We start from the raw sequence: 13241 nt of genomic DNA, 5'->3' as shown, positions 1-13241 counted from the left end.
TTTTATGGTAGGAGTAATTCGGGGAGTTTTCGAAATTTATACTTTAAAAATTAAAAATTGCATAAGCATTTAGGTATGTTTATAACTAAAGAACAGCGAATTAAAATATAATTGCAATTACTTATATTTATAGCAATGAAACCTTACAACTCTATTTGCTATACTTACTACATACACAGGGAATTTTGTAAATCAACACCCCCAAAGCCTGGAGGAGGCAATTTGTTGTTGTCACAGATCATTCATTAATGGCCTAGGCCATTCATTAATGGTCTATAGAATCCAGTGTGTCCATCTTGGTGGGAAGAAATGTTCTCTTGCCGTTTGGTTTGAAACGAGCTCAGAATAATGGATGCCTGACCCAAGGCCATTGGTGTACATGTACCCTCTGTAACATGTTAAATTTTACAGAATGATAAATTTAAATATAAAACGTTAGAATATTTTTACATAAAAATGAAAAAAATCCGCAATTTTTTCATCGAAACTCAAAGAAGGGGGCCCTAGGGGCATATGTGTTAATATTCATGGATTGATTTAAAATTTTGCAAGGATCATTTATTTGTATAATGGAACAAATTGAGGGGGCGTCGCGTAAAATATCTGCAACTTCAAAAATAAGGACCACCCTAATATATATATATATATATATATATATATATATATATATATATATAATATATATATATATATATATATATATATATATATATATATATATATATATATATATATATATATATATATATATATATATTAAATGTAGATTTAAAAAATTTGTTCCTTAATAAACTATTGCTTTTTTAAGCTATACGTTCTTTTATGAATTAAAATTATTTTGATTTATTTTTTATTACATTATAAGAAAATCATTACAAGAGTTGAATATGAAAACTCAACACAGGAACCAGAATTATTATTATCAATTCATTTAATTTCATTTTCTATCTGAATTACATCTGGGAATGCCAGTTTCTTTACAGAAGATCTGTGGTGTGATTCGTACGCAACGGTTGAAGCTGCCGAGATTTTTTTTTTTTTTTTTTTTTTCAATTTGTTTACTATGTCAACATTTTTTAGGATTCGGAGCTTACATGAGTGAAGGCGATGCGCTTTGAAAAATGTGAAAAAATTTGAAAACCTCCGGAAAAAAAGATCGTTTTAATTATTTAAAAAATATTTTAGGGAGAACCCCCCCTCCTCTCCCCCAAAATCTCTCTCCTTACAATAACTGTTTATTTTTTAAAACTCTTTATCTCTCTAGCCCAGTGATTCCCAACCTGGGGGCGATCGAACTCTTCTAGGGGGCGATAAATTTCTGGGGGGGGGGGGCGATAGAGGGGCGACCGGTATTCGGATACCTGGCAATGGGAAATTCTTGACCTTTCAAAAACTATATTTACTAAAACAAATCGGTACACAATTCAGAAATACCTTTCAAAATACCTATGTTGTGTAATACCGAACCAAGCATATGGCACGTCAAATCAAAGAAAGTCGTTCCCAGAAAATAAGACATGTATGATTTACAGCTCAATCAAATCTGTTCGGATAAAAAAAATCCCAAAAGCGAAAAATAATACCTTTTATTTTACTGCCGTTTTCACGAGGAGGAAGAAAAATCTTGTAAGCACTGTCTGACCGTTGGTGCCATATTTAACGCCTGAAAAGTGGATGGATATGTGTAGGAATGGATTTTTGCATTTACTTATCAGTTGTCATTCAGAATCTTGCAATCAGCGCATAAAACCTACTTACGTAGCTTCTATTGTTTGATTTAATTTAGTGAATTTCTGCTTAATTGTGCATTTTTCGTAGTGTGGAACAGGGGCGTAGCTAGGGGGGGGGGGGTTTGGGGGACAACCCCCCCCCCCCGAAACGTTTGTCTTTAAAAAAAAAAAACTACTTTTTTCTGAGTAACAAAGGTCAAAAAACTCACTTCGCCCCCCCCCCCCCCCCCAATGCCATTGAAAATCTGCTCCATGAGTGACTCTCAAGTATAAAGACTCCTCCCTCTGCTGCGACAATTTTTTGATAATTGAGTGAAATTTGACACTTTGCTTTAGAAATGAGATTGATTTGTTACATCCACGTATATGTAGCCTTTCTTTGTCATAGATTCTGCAAATCGTTAAATTTGTTTAATTTTATGAGCGGCACAGTGGGAATTATTGCATACAGTCGAATCTGTATATTTCGAATTTCACAGGAAAGAAAAAAAAATCGAGAAAAAGAGGTTTGGAGATACGGGGGCTTTAAGAAACTTTATAGAAATTTGGAATATGCAGGTGAAAATTTGAAATCGATACTGAAGACAATATGGGCTCTTGATTTAAAATTCCTCTGTATTAGTTTTGTTAGGTATTTATTCCTTTATTACATTATTAAGAGCTTTATTGCGAGTTTAGGGAATCATTTTGACAGTAAATGAAACTTTAAGCATATCTTTTTCAAGAAAAAGTCTTTTATTGATTTTTGGTCCCTGATTTTTTTTTTTTTTTTTTTTTTTTTTTTTTATTCACTATTTATCCTCTTGAGGTTAGCAATTGCTGCAAATCTAACTTGGCCAATATTCTACGATTTTCCTTTTTTCATCACTTGAAAAAAATGTTATACTTTCTTGTTACTCCTATCATTTCGTTTTTCTTAGGAATCACAATTTTAAGAAAGAGAGCAAACCAAAGAACAGTACTAATCCAGATAACAGAGCGAAATGGCTTTTAACTTGAATGACGTTTTAAACCATGAAATTGAAAAGTTTTACATGTCAAACCTCTGAATTTCACCCCTTTACTCTTCTTCCAAGAAAGTGCGCGAAACGACTGTCCTTTTGTTAATCTTCCTCGCATTTCTCCCTTTTTTCCACTGCCTCCTCAGCTATCCGCTCTTGAAGACAAGTCCTCTGTTTCTGAGTTGAAGAAAATGTTTTTGTTTGCTGCTTTAAAGATCACAGGGCTTCGAATCCGAAAATGATAGCATAACCGGAATGCGAGACGATAGAAGTTTTTGTTGATCTGGTCACGTGTGTGTCAAAGGTCATAGTCAAAACTGCCTTTGCTAACCAGAGTATCCATTGCAATCCACATTGATTTTTCAACCAGTATTAAGTAAATATTCTTTTGGAAACGTACAGTCTGTTTAGAATAGTACATTCTAAGTGAAAGTTGCTGCATAATGAAGCGAGCAAAACAAGCTTTTTTAAACCCAAAGAAAAAAATGAAAATGACGAAAAGGATTGCTCTAAAAAGAGAAAGTTAACGTCGTCTGAAGAAAACGAAGTACAGTTTGCAAAGCCATCGGACACTTCTAACCGCAATTTTCTTTTAATTCAAAAGAAAAACTGCATAGCATTACACGAATAAAATGTTTAAAAACGAAATGAATCTAGATTATTTCTGTTAGCTTGGTTCGCATTAAAAAGTAGAAAATAAAAAAGACTTCTGTTTATAACACTCGAAATTTGCTGTTGCTCTCTCAAATAGATATTTATGTAAATTCTAAACCAGGTAATAAAATTAAAAATAAAAACTTGAGAGGAGAACAGATGGTATGCAGCTTTGAGCGAATGACTTTCTAACATCTATATTTCTTCCTTAATTTTTTTTAATTCAAGTTTTATTAACTGCTTTAGAATTAGCCCAAATGTAAATACATAAAAAGCAACATATAAATATAACGATATGAAAAGCAATTTCATTTTTTGCGGTTTATAATTCAAGAAGTCTTTTTTGTTTTATTTCATACTTTTTAGTGCAAACCAAGTTAGTAAAAATAGTCTTTATAGTCTGATCACCGATGAGATTGAAAGCCAAACATCCAGTTTAAAGGCGGAAATGGAAGTATCTAGTATTAGCTTTCAAGGAGGCCAGCTTTTGTAGATGTGCGTTACCCTCTAAATTAATCAGTCACACTGAAATGAACGGAACACGCTCATCAGATATTTGATTTCCCCCTGATTTGGATAGACTGTTTTTGACAAGATCCCCGTTGCTAGAAAATTTAACTTTAAATTAAACGTAGGGAAAAGAAAAAAAAGTTGAATTTTCCACAACATTTAAGACAAAAAAAAAAAAAAATCTTTGCTTTTGTTTTGTTTGACACAAGCATCGGACTTGGGGCACCCCATTCCAAATATGTAAGATTCACCTCCCTCTTATTTCTTTTAATACTAAAAAAAGTTTACACACACATACATACACACACACACACACACATATATATATATATATATATATATATATATATATATATATATATATATAAAGTAACCCCCCCCCCCCGAAAGTCGGTCTAGCTACGCCTCTGGTGTGGAAGTTCGATATGAATTCGAAAAAGAAGTGCCGGCAGTATTCAGCAGAGTATTTAAAATTTGGTTTTGTCACGTCACCGCAAAAATGTGCAGTTTCCGCATTGTCTTTTGTGCGATAAAACATTTTCTAGCAATGATGCCCTCGCGAATGAAAGAGCATTTGTCAAGAGCACATGGTGACAAAGTAAATAAACCTCTTAGTTATTTTCAAGACCTTAAAACAAAAGCGGATTAACGGCCAAAGGTGGGTGAATTACTTAGAAGACAAGCAACAGATCTTGACAAAGGGCTTCTTGCTTCTTAGAAAGTGTCTCTTTTGATAGCAAAATGTGGTAAGCCTCATACGATAGGCGAATCTCTTATTCTACCGGCTGCCAAAAAAATGGTTGAAATTTTGCTTGGTGAGGGCTCCAGTAAAAAGATAAGTCAATCGCTCCTCCTGAGTAACAACACAGTTTCCAGAAAAATAGATGAAATGGCTGCTGACGTTGAGTGCAAACTCATAAATGTTTTGAAACAAAGTAAATTTGTACTACAGATGATGAATCAACTGTGACAGATAACAGAGCTATTTTATTAGCTTACGTGAGGTTTATTAATGAGCTGAAAGAGATAACTGAGGAAATGTTCGTTAGAACTTAGATTACTGATACAAAGGGATCGTCGATTTTTAAAGTGGTGAAGGATTATTTTGGAGAAAAAGAAATTTCATTGACAAATGTAAGTGCTTGCACAGCAGATGGTACCCCTGCCATGGCGGGTCGTCATATTTGGTTTCTTGCACACCTTAAAAAAGAAGTGCCAGAAGTGATTACCATACATTGTGTCATTCATCGTCAACACTTGGCTGCAAAAAAATTGAGTAGTGTTTTACATGATACCTTACAATTAGTCATTACTGGTATTAACAAGATCAAAGCTAATTCTCTCAATGATCGCCTATTTCGAGAGCTATGCCCTGAAAATGATGAAAAATTCGAACGCTTGCTTTTACATGTACGTCTGTGAGATGGCTTTCCAAAGGAAACTGTTTGCGCCGTTTCTTTGAATTATTCGACTCTGTAGCTGAGTCTCTCGACTTGCGCGAATTGGAACTTGCGTCTCACAGATATTTTTGAAAAAATTAACGAAGTCAACATAAAGCTACAAGGAAACAAGATGAACCTCATCAAAGCCAAAAGCATAATTTCAGCATTCATAGCCAAATTCGAAATCCACAAGGCAAATATTGGCCGTAAAGAATTTATCCTGTTTCCGACTCTAAAAAAAAGTTTAATCGTGGTCGTGGATGATGAACTTCCTGAAGAAAAAAATTTAATTTTTATTGATCACCTTGATCGGTCAAAAAAGAACATGGAATCAAGGTTTGCAGATTTGATCAACTTACAAATTCCTGACTGGATTTTAGACCCATTTAGTTTTGAAGATATGGATGAACTGGAAAACTCTTTGCAGACAGAGTTTACGGATTTGAAATTTGATCGTGAATCAAAAATTATTTTCAAGCAATACGGTTACGAACTTGCCTGGGTGAAGCTTATGGGTACTTACCCACAACTTGGGAAAAAAGTTGAACAGCTCCTCATCTCATTCCCCTCAACATATTTAGTTGAAAGAGGATTTAGCTCAGTAGTACAGCTTCTCACGAAGCAAAGAAATAGATTGGACATCTGCCACAAAGGGGACCTCAGATTAAATCTCACTAATATAAAGCCAGACATAAAGCTTTAATGGAGTTCCATCAAGCACAAGGCAGCCATTAAAAAGGTAAAAAAGAACAAATCTTAAGTTAAAAAATTTTCAATTTTTTTCCGGATTTCAATTTAAAAAAAAAAGCATGTTATTGAAAAATGTAGAATTCTTATTTTTGATAAGTATATAAATGACGTTGGTTAATTAAAGCACTTGAAATTACGTCTTTTCTTTTTTGGGGGGAGGCGGGGAGGGGAAGGGGTTAAGAATAAAAAAAATTCAGTTTTAAAGCTAATTATTGCTTTATCATGAAGCACTTTTTGAAGCTTTAAACTAAAATTAGGCATTCAGTAACATTAATCTTCACTAAAATCAGCGTTTTGTTTAAAACGCTGTGTTTTTAAGGGAAGTTGTGTTTTTTTTTTTGTTTTAAATTTATGTTTTTAAGGGAAGAACGTGGGGGGGGGGGGGGGGGCGATAGGTGTAATTTAACTTCCAAAAGGGGCGATGGGCCAAAAAAGGTTGGGAACCACTGCTCTAGCCCTTCAGAGGAATGCTAACGACCTTGAAAATTAAATCTGACTCAAGAAAGTCATGCACAATATATCAATAGAAAACTCTATTCTTTAGCTAAACAACAATCATTTTTTAATTTTTCATTCTGCTATTATTAAGAGAGAAGTTACAGTCCTAAGGAAGAACACTCTATTCCTTTTTTGCACATTTTGAGTTTTTATCCTTTTTTTTTTGGCATAGTTGTATTTTGAAGAATTTTCAAAACATAAATCTAAAAATTGGCAGGGTTATTTATCTTCTCTTGCGTGTCTTTCATGCCAAATTTCATTAAAATCGCTTAATCACTTAATTACTGAAATTAAGAGGTTAAAAATTTACTTTTCTTGGTTGATCTGACACGAAATTGCTCATTTACATTATATTATTACGCAAAATATCGTTTTTTAAGCACTTCTAATGAATAACAAAAAGCTGACAAAAGATTATTTTATTTTCTTACAAATAACAAATTGCACATTTCCAGGAACAGTTCTTTACAAAAAGCAATTAATATCTATACAGAAACATACAATTCAATGAATAAATTACAACAACATAAAATATATCTATACAAATGTTACAAATATACATATTTTTGATTTAAGTAGAAGTGAAATCTCACAACAAAATTGATTTGATTTAGTGTTAAAAAAAAAAAAAAGCAGTTCTTTTCCTGAAATTCACAAAATTTAAAAGTCAATTTAAGAGAGAAAAGGTAAACTAAATTTCTTTTTTAAAACTCACACAAAAATAATTTTAAAAACTTTGTTGAGGTAAAAAGTTGCATATTTTATTACTTAACTATAGTAAGGGAGGAAAACAATATGTAAAACATATCCACATATTTCAAGTACAAGTTCCATTTCAACTATAATTCTTACACAGGTTTTAAAACAATTTAGAAGTTTTAGACTTTTAAAAATATTTATACCTCCATTCATAAATTATGCTTACCACAAAATAATGACAGCATAAAATGTAGTGCATATTCGTTTGAAGGAAAAAAAAATATGGAAATGAAGACAATACCTCCAATAAAACCACACATAACCACAACCACACATAACATCCATTATTTTCTATTTGAACTTGGAATTTTCTAAGAGTCAGGGCCGGATTTGGAAGTGTGGAGGCCCCGGTGCAACGAAGGAGTGGAGGCCTCTAATCACAGTTCGAAAAGATCATCATATTTTCGAAAATATCCAATACTTTGAATACTTTGATACATATGTATATATCCGATATTTTCGACCAGTGATAGTTAGGATATTTTGTAAAAATTTTATTGTGGGGGCCCCTTTGTTGTGGAGGCCCCGGGGTAGTAGCCCCGTCTGCCCTCCTCTAAATCTGGCCCTGCTAAAAGTAGACCAAGTTTTTTTTTTGGTCAACGATAGAAAAATTTAAAAAATTGAATAGAGAATCAAACTAATACAATATTTAAAGTTCCGCCACAAATAATTTTAATTTATATTTCTATTGAATGCAATGGAACTCAGTTATGATGTCATTCAAAGAACCGGTTATGATAATACTATAGCCAAGTGATGTTATAGTCAGTTCGGTACACGAAAAAGTGGGCTAGGTAAATGGTAGGAATGCCACCAAACTTAAAGATGTGTTGCCCTACAAATTGTTACCAAATGCTCCCTTTAAAAAAAAATAATAATAATAAAAATTTTATATATATATATATATATATATATATACTGAATTTTCAGAATTAAAGGAAACTTCTTTTAAATTAACAATTAGTTATGAAATATTTGGATACCACAGAATAATGCAATTTCCAATGTGCGGTTGCTAATCGAAAAGTAATAATTAATTTTCATTGTGAGTCCATTGCTGTTCCATTCTGAAATTTTTAACAAGTGTATAGCACATTATTAAGCAAAAAAAAAAAAAAAAAAAATTTCAGATTAAAAAAAAAATCATACTTAGAATTTTTGTAAGTACCGAAATGTCACTTTTTGAGTGCTTTGGAGGGTTTCACACAAAAAAATAATAGTTAAAAAAATCTTTAAAAAACTATTTTTTTCGATTGTTATGAAGGTCGACTCAAACCGGTAAATTTTGTAGAAATCAACATTGGGTCAATTTTAGAGGTTTGTTGATTTGGCTTGGAATGACCCCTTTATCTTCAGGTTTGCTTTCCCTCATAATAACTGAGGCCATTATACAAATACAATACAAATACAAAAGTGACGACCAGCAACAGGCTCTGGGCCCAGCTAGACTGGTCCTAGTCAATTTACAATCCCCAGTGAAGATCAATGGCCCTTTTAAAATTATCTACTCCCTTGCTCATTACCACCTCTTCCAGTAAGCTGTTCCAAGGTTCCACTACCCAGCTAAAATAATAATTTTTCCTAATATCCATGTTAGCATGAGATTTAAATAGCTTAAAACAATGACCCCTTGTCCTGTTTTCAATGCTAAATTTCAGCTCCGTAACATCTTTCATTTTAATAAATTTAAACAACTGAACAGCATACTCCAAATGAGGTCTTACCAAACTTCTATATAAGGGCAGAAGAACTTCTTTAGATTTGTTTGAAATAGATCTATTGATAAACCCAAGCATCTTATTGGCTTTGTTACTAGCAATGCTGCACTGTTGGCTAAACTTTAAATCCTGACTTATTAAGACCCCCAGATCAGTAACTTTGTCTGCCTGACTAATGACTGAACCTTACAAATAATAACTTGTACACTTATTTCCATGCCCTAAATGTAGCACTTGACATTTCCCAACATTATCAGCCATACCCCATTTATCAGCCCACTCCGTAATATGATCTAGATCCTCTTGCAGCTGATTTGCTTGTTCTTCATTTCCTACAGTCCCCATAACTTTGACATCATCAGCAAAACAATTCATGTTCCCAGAAATATTTTTGTGAATATCGTTCATAAAAACAATGAACAAAACAGGCCCTAACACTGATCCTTGAGGAACCCCGCTTAAAACCTCACTCCAATTAAAATAATTTCCCCTTACAACTACCCTTTGTTTCCTTCCGATCAGCCAGTTTTTTACCCAAATGAAAGTTTTCCCTCCTATTCCTATATCAGCTAATTCGCTAAGTAGAGCAACATGAGGTACCTTATCGAAAGCTTTTCGAAAATCAATGTAAACAACATCTACAGGCTTCTTATTGTCCAAAGCCACAAAATTATGCTGCAAGTTTCTTTGGAAAACATGTGTTGATTCACCGATGATGAAGGAATACTAGTAATTTGCCGACCACATCGAAACAAGTACATTACCTCAAGTAGATTTTTTTATCACATTCACATGTGTTTCAAGTGGTCACCATGGTTACCTTTTTGGTTGTGATGAAATGAAAAGCAAGTTAAAACAGGGGCTAGGAAATTACAAAACAAAATCAGCACTGAAACATTCTTGACATTAAAACCAAGGTTATAATTTTAAGAAGTCATTTCAGCAAATTCCTGTAAGAATTAATAAGGCGATTGAAAGAAATTAAATTTCTTGACAGTCGTACCTGAGTTGTCACTCTAAACAATTTTAACTGTGTGCATACTTTTAAAATTTTCTTCACGAAACACTGATAGAAAATACATACATTTTGAAATTAGCTCTTAAAAATTCCATTTTTAATGTAAAAGTAATTTCCTCCAAATTCTTCTAGTATTTTACAATATATTTTCTACAATTACAGTGTACTCTCGATATCATAAAGTTTAAGGCACGTTAAAAAAATTTCAAGACATCAAATTCTTGAGATAACAAGGTGATAATCAAAACACAAAAGTTCACATAAAAACAAAAGTAGTTCAACTACCAAAATCCGGAATCGACGGGACAGGTTTAATTCTACATTTTTTGAGATTGTTTAAAAAAGGATTTTTTAAGAGAGTGTTGAGAAATAATGAAGCGTGTTAGAGATTCTTATTACTTATCTTAACTTGCTGTGATTCAGCGAATTTTTCTACTCTTTCTATATTTATTTTGTAATTCAAAAAATACTTCACACAACAAAGTTTTGAGAGAAAACTCTTTGGCATAAGAATTAAAAATAACGTTAGATAAATATGCAAAATCAAAAGGAAAAATAATTCTTTACCATACCTAAAGTTCTTGAAATATCAAAGTCTGAGATATCAAGAGTATACTGTATATAAAACTTTTACAATTTTTGTTATGCTTATTGTGTATGAAGAAGGACTGTTTAGCTAAAACAGTCTAGGGCTAAAGGCAAACTTGGACTAAAAATAAACATGAGCTGGGTGAATAATTATTCAATAACAATATTTCCAAGTTTTTTGTACTTTGGAGTTAATGTTGTGACATGGTTGAATCAAATTACACACATTTCCTCAAAAGAATAGTAAGAATATTTAATACTCATAAAAGAGCTTACAAGTTCTTTTAGCTAAAAGTTTTAATTATTGTCAGACATGGTGATCTTATGATGGCACTTTATAAATTGTAACAAATGCTCTTCATTTGAAAGTGACACCTTTATTGCAATTTATTGCCTTCTAGGAAGTACTTACCTTATGGCTTTAAAAATGCATTAATTTGAAACTTAATTATCTTCCATTATATAAAGTTTCTTAATTACAATATGATAAGAAAGAAAAAAAAACTATATGTTTCCAGTTAACACATTTAAGTTTGTTCATAAAGTATTAAAGCTCACAACATTTGAAAAACAATATGCAATAAAAAATAAACTTTTCACTTGACGGTTAATATGGATACCAAGAAGCCAAAAGAATGCTCAGTTTACAAATGAGAAAGGGATCAATAATGACTCAGTTGGCCATAATTATGATGGATTTTTCGATTACAGCAATTTGAGGTAATATGAGTACTCTACAATGTTCAACAATTTGATGTCAGAAAATCCATGAAGATATTTGTTACTTTTGGAGCGTTACTAAGTCATGCTAATTGGATATTTTCAGTACAATAGTGCTTCTTGCCACACATGGACACCCATATGCAAAATTTTAAGGGGAGGGAGGGGGGACTCATATATTTTCCCCATGGTTTAAGGAGGAAAAAAATTCCCCGTGGAAACAAATTTCAGCACAGATTAGTTATTAAAATTTGAAATTTTTAATAACTTATTCGTTAATGACTGATGAATAAATGCTTTTTAGATTTTTGCAAAGAAAAAGCACTAACAGCAAGAAAGTTCTAATTTCAAAAGAGGGGCTTGAGCCCCCCCCTATGTAGCCCCACATTAACAAAATTTACCCAAGAATGGCTTTAAAAAGAAAAAGACAAAGTTTTACCAACTTTATTGTCAAAGTCAAAATACAGACTCCAAGCCCTATAGAAAACCTTCAGCCTACATTGTGTTGCAAGGCTCATAATAAAAAAAAAAAAGCTGATGAACTAAAAGTGTTCATTGTGAAGAATGGCACAGTAACTCTGAAAGTAAACTTAAATACCCAGTTGTTTCAATGAAAAAATGTTTGAGGTGCCCTTCAAGAAAAATAGTCAGAGAGAGAGGTACAGTTATTTAGATTTTTATACTTTTTTCGCTTTTAGACAAGTGGTATTACACTTTATTACCTGGGAGTACCTTTAGTTGCCTTTTTATTTATTTCTAATATTTTTTTCAAGATCTGTTACATTATTCAGGATTACTAAAATCTAAAATCAATATGTTATAATATTATATTTTACACATACAAACATCTACTCAAATTTTATTCTACTCAATTATTTCTTTCACAATTTCTAAAATTCAAGCAGTCACATAGTTTTTCCCCCTCAAGTCCTAGCAGGCTGTCTCAACGTGACGAGGGGGTGGCCCTGGGCAGAGTGGGTGAAGAACGTCGGAAGTGTATACTCCTGGTAGGGTCACCCAAGGCGTGAAGGCCACTCCATTATGCTCAGCTAAAGTCTGCAGGCATGAGGCAAAGCCAGACTTCAACCTATGGTGCCTCAAGGTATTTACCTCCTGAAGCTGCAACTTCCCCCTTTTTCCCCTTGTGCCCAAAATGCAATTTGACTCAGGCAGCTCCCACCCATATTTTCTCTTGCATCGGCTGTGACCTGAATCAGCTGTATTCCGACACTTCTGCTGTTTTGGAGGGACTTTGTTCGCACGGCTTCATGGACTTGGTATGATGTTTCTGTCTGCCAAGTGGAACAAGCAACAACAACGTAGTTTTTGAATGGACTGTATGATTGTTATGACAGATCAATAAGGTATTTCTAAAACTAACTCTGGCAGCAAAACTTTAATGCGAGCAGCCTACAGAGCTCAAAGAATATCAAAAGCATTAAAATTATCATTCTGGATTATTCAACATTTAGGTTATCACATTGAAAACTTTTTTAACTCCCTAGGCTGCTTATGTTAAAATTTACTGGCATAAGTAGTTGTATTTAAAATTTTATAAAGGCCTCTGCAATGCATCACATGCATATGCCAAATATCATTTACATTTAATTAATATTCTCATAATTGTCTGAAGACTTCATGACCACCTTTAATGTGCAAAAACACAGCTTTCAAAATCAACTTTGTTATTAGAGATTATAGAATAAAAATATTTGTTCACAGCTTTGATTCCATTCATTTCTTAATACAAAGCACAAACATTTTACGTTTAAACAAATAAATCATGAATAAAATGTGTAAATTTCAAGCAATGTATTGCTCTATATATTTTATAAAACAAATACTGTAAAAGC

This window comes from Uloborus diversus, chromosome 4 (genome assembly GCF_026930045.1).
Source record: "Uloborus diversus isolate 005 chromosome 4, Udiv.v.3.1, whole genome shotgun sequence".
Taxonomy (NCBI): domain Eukaryota; kingdom Metazoa; phylum Arthropoda; class Arachnida; order Araneae; family Uloboridae; genus Uloborus; species Uloborus diversus.
Note: the sequence above shows the minus strand (reverse complement) of the source record.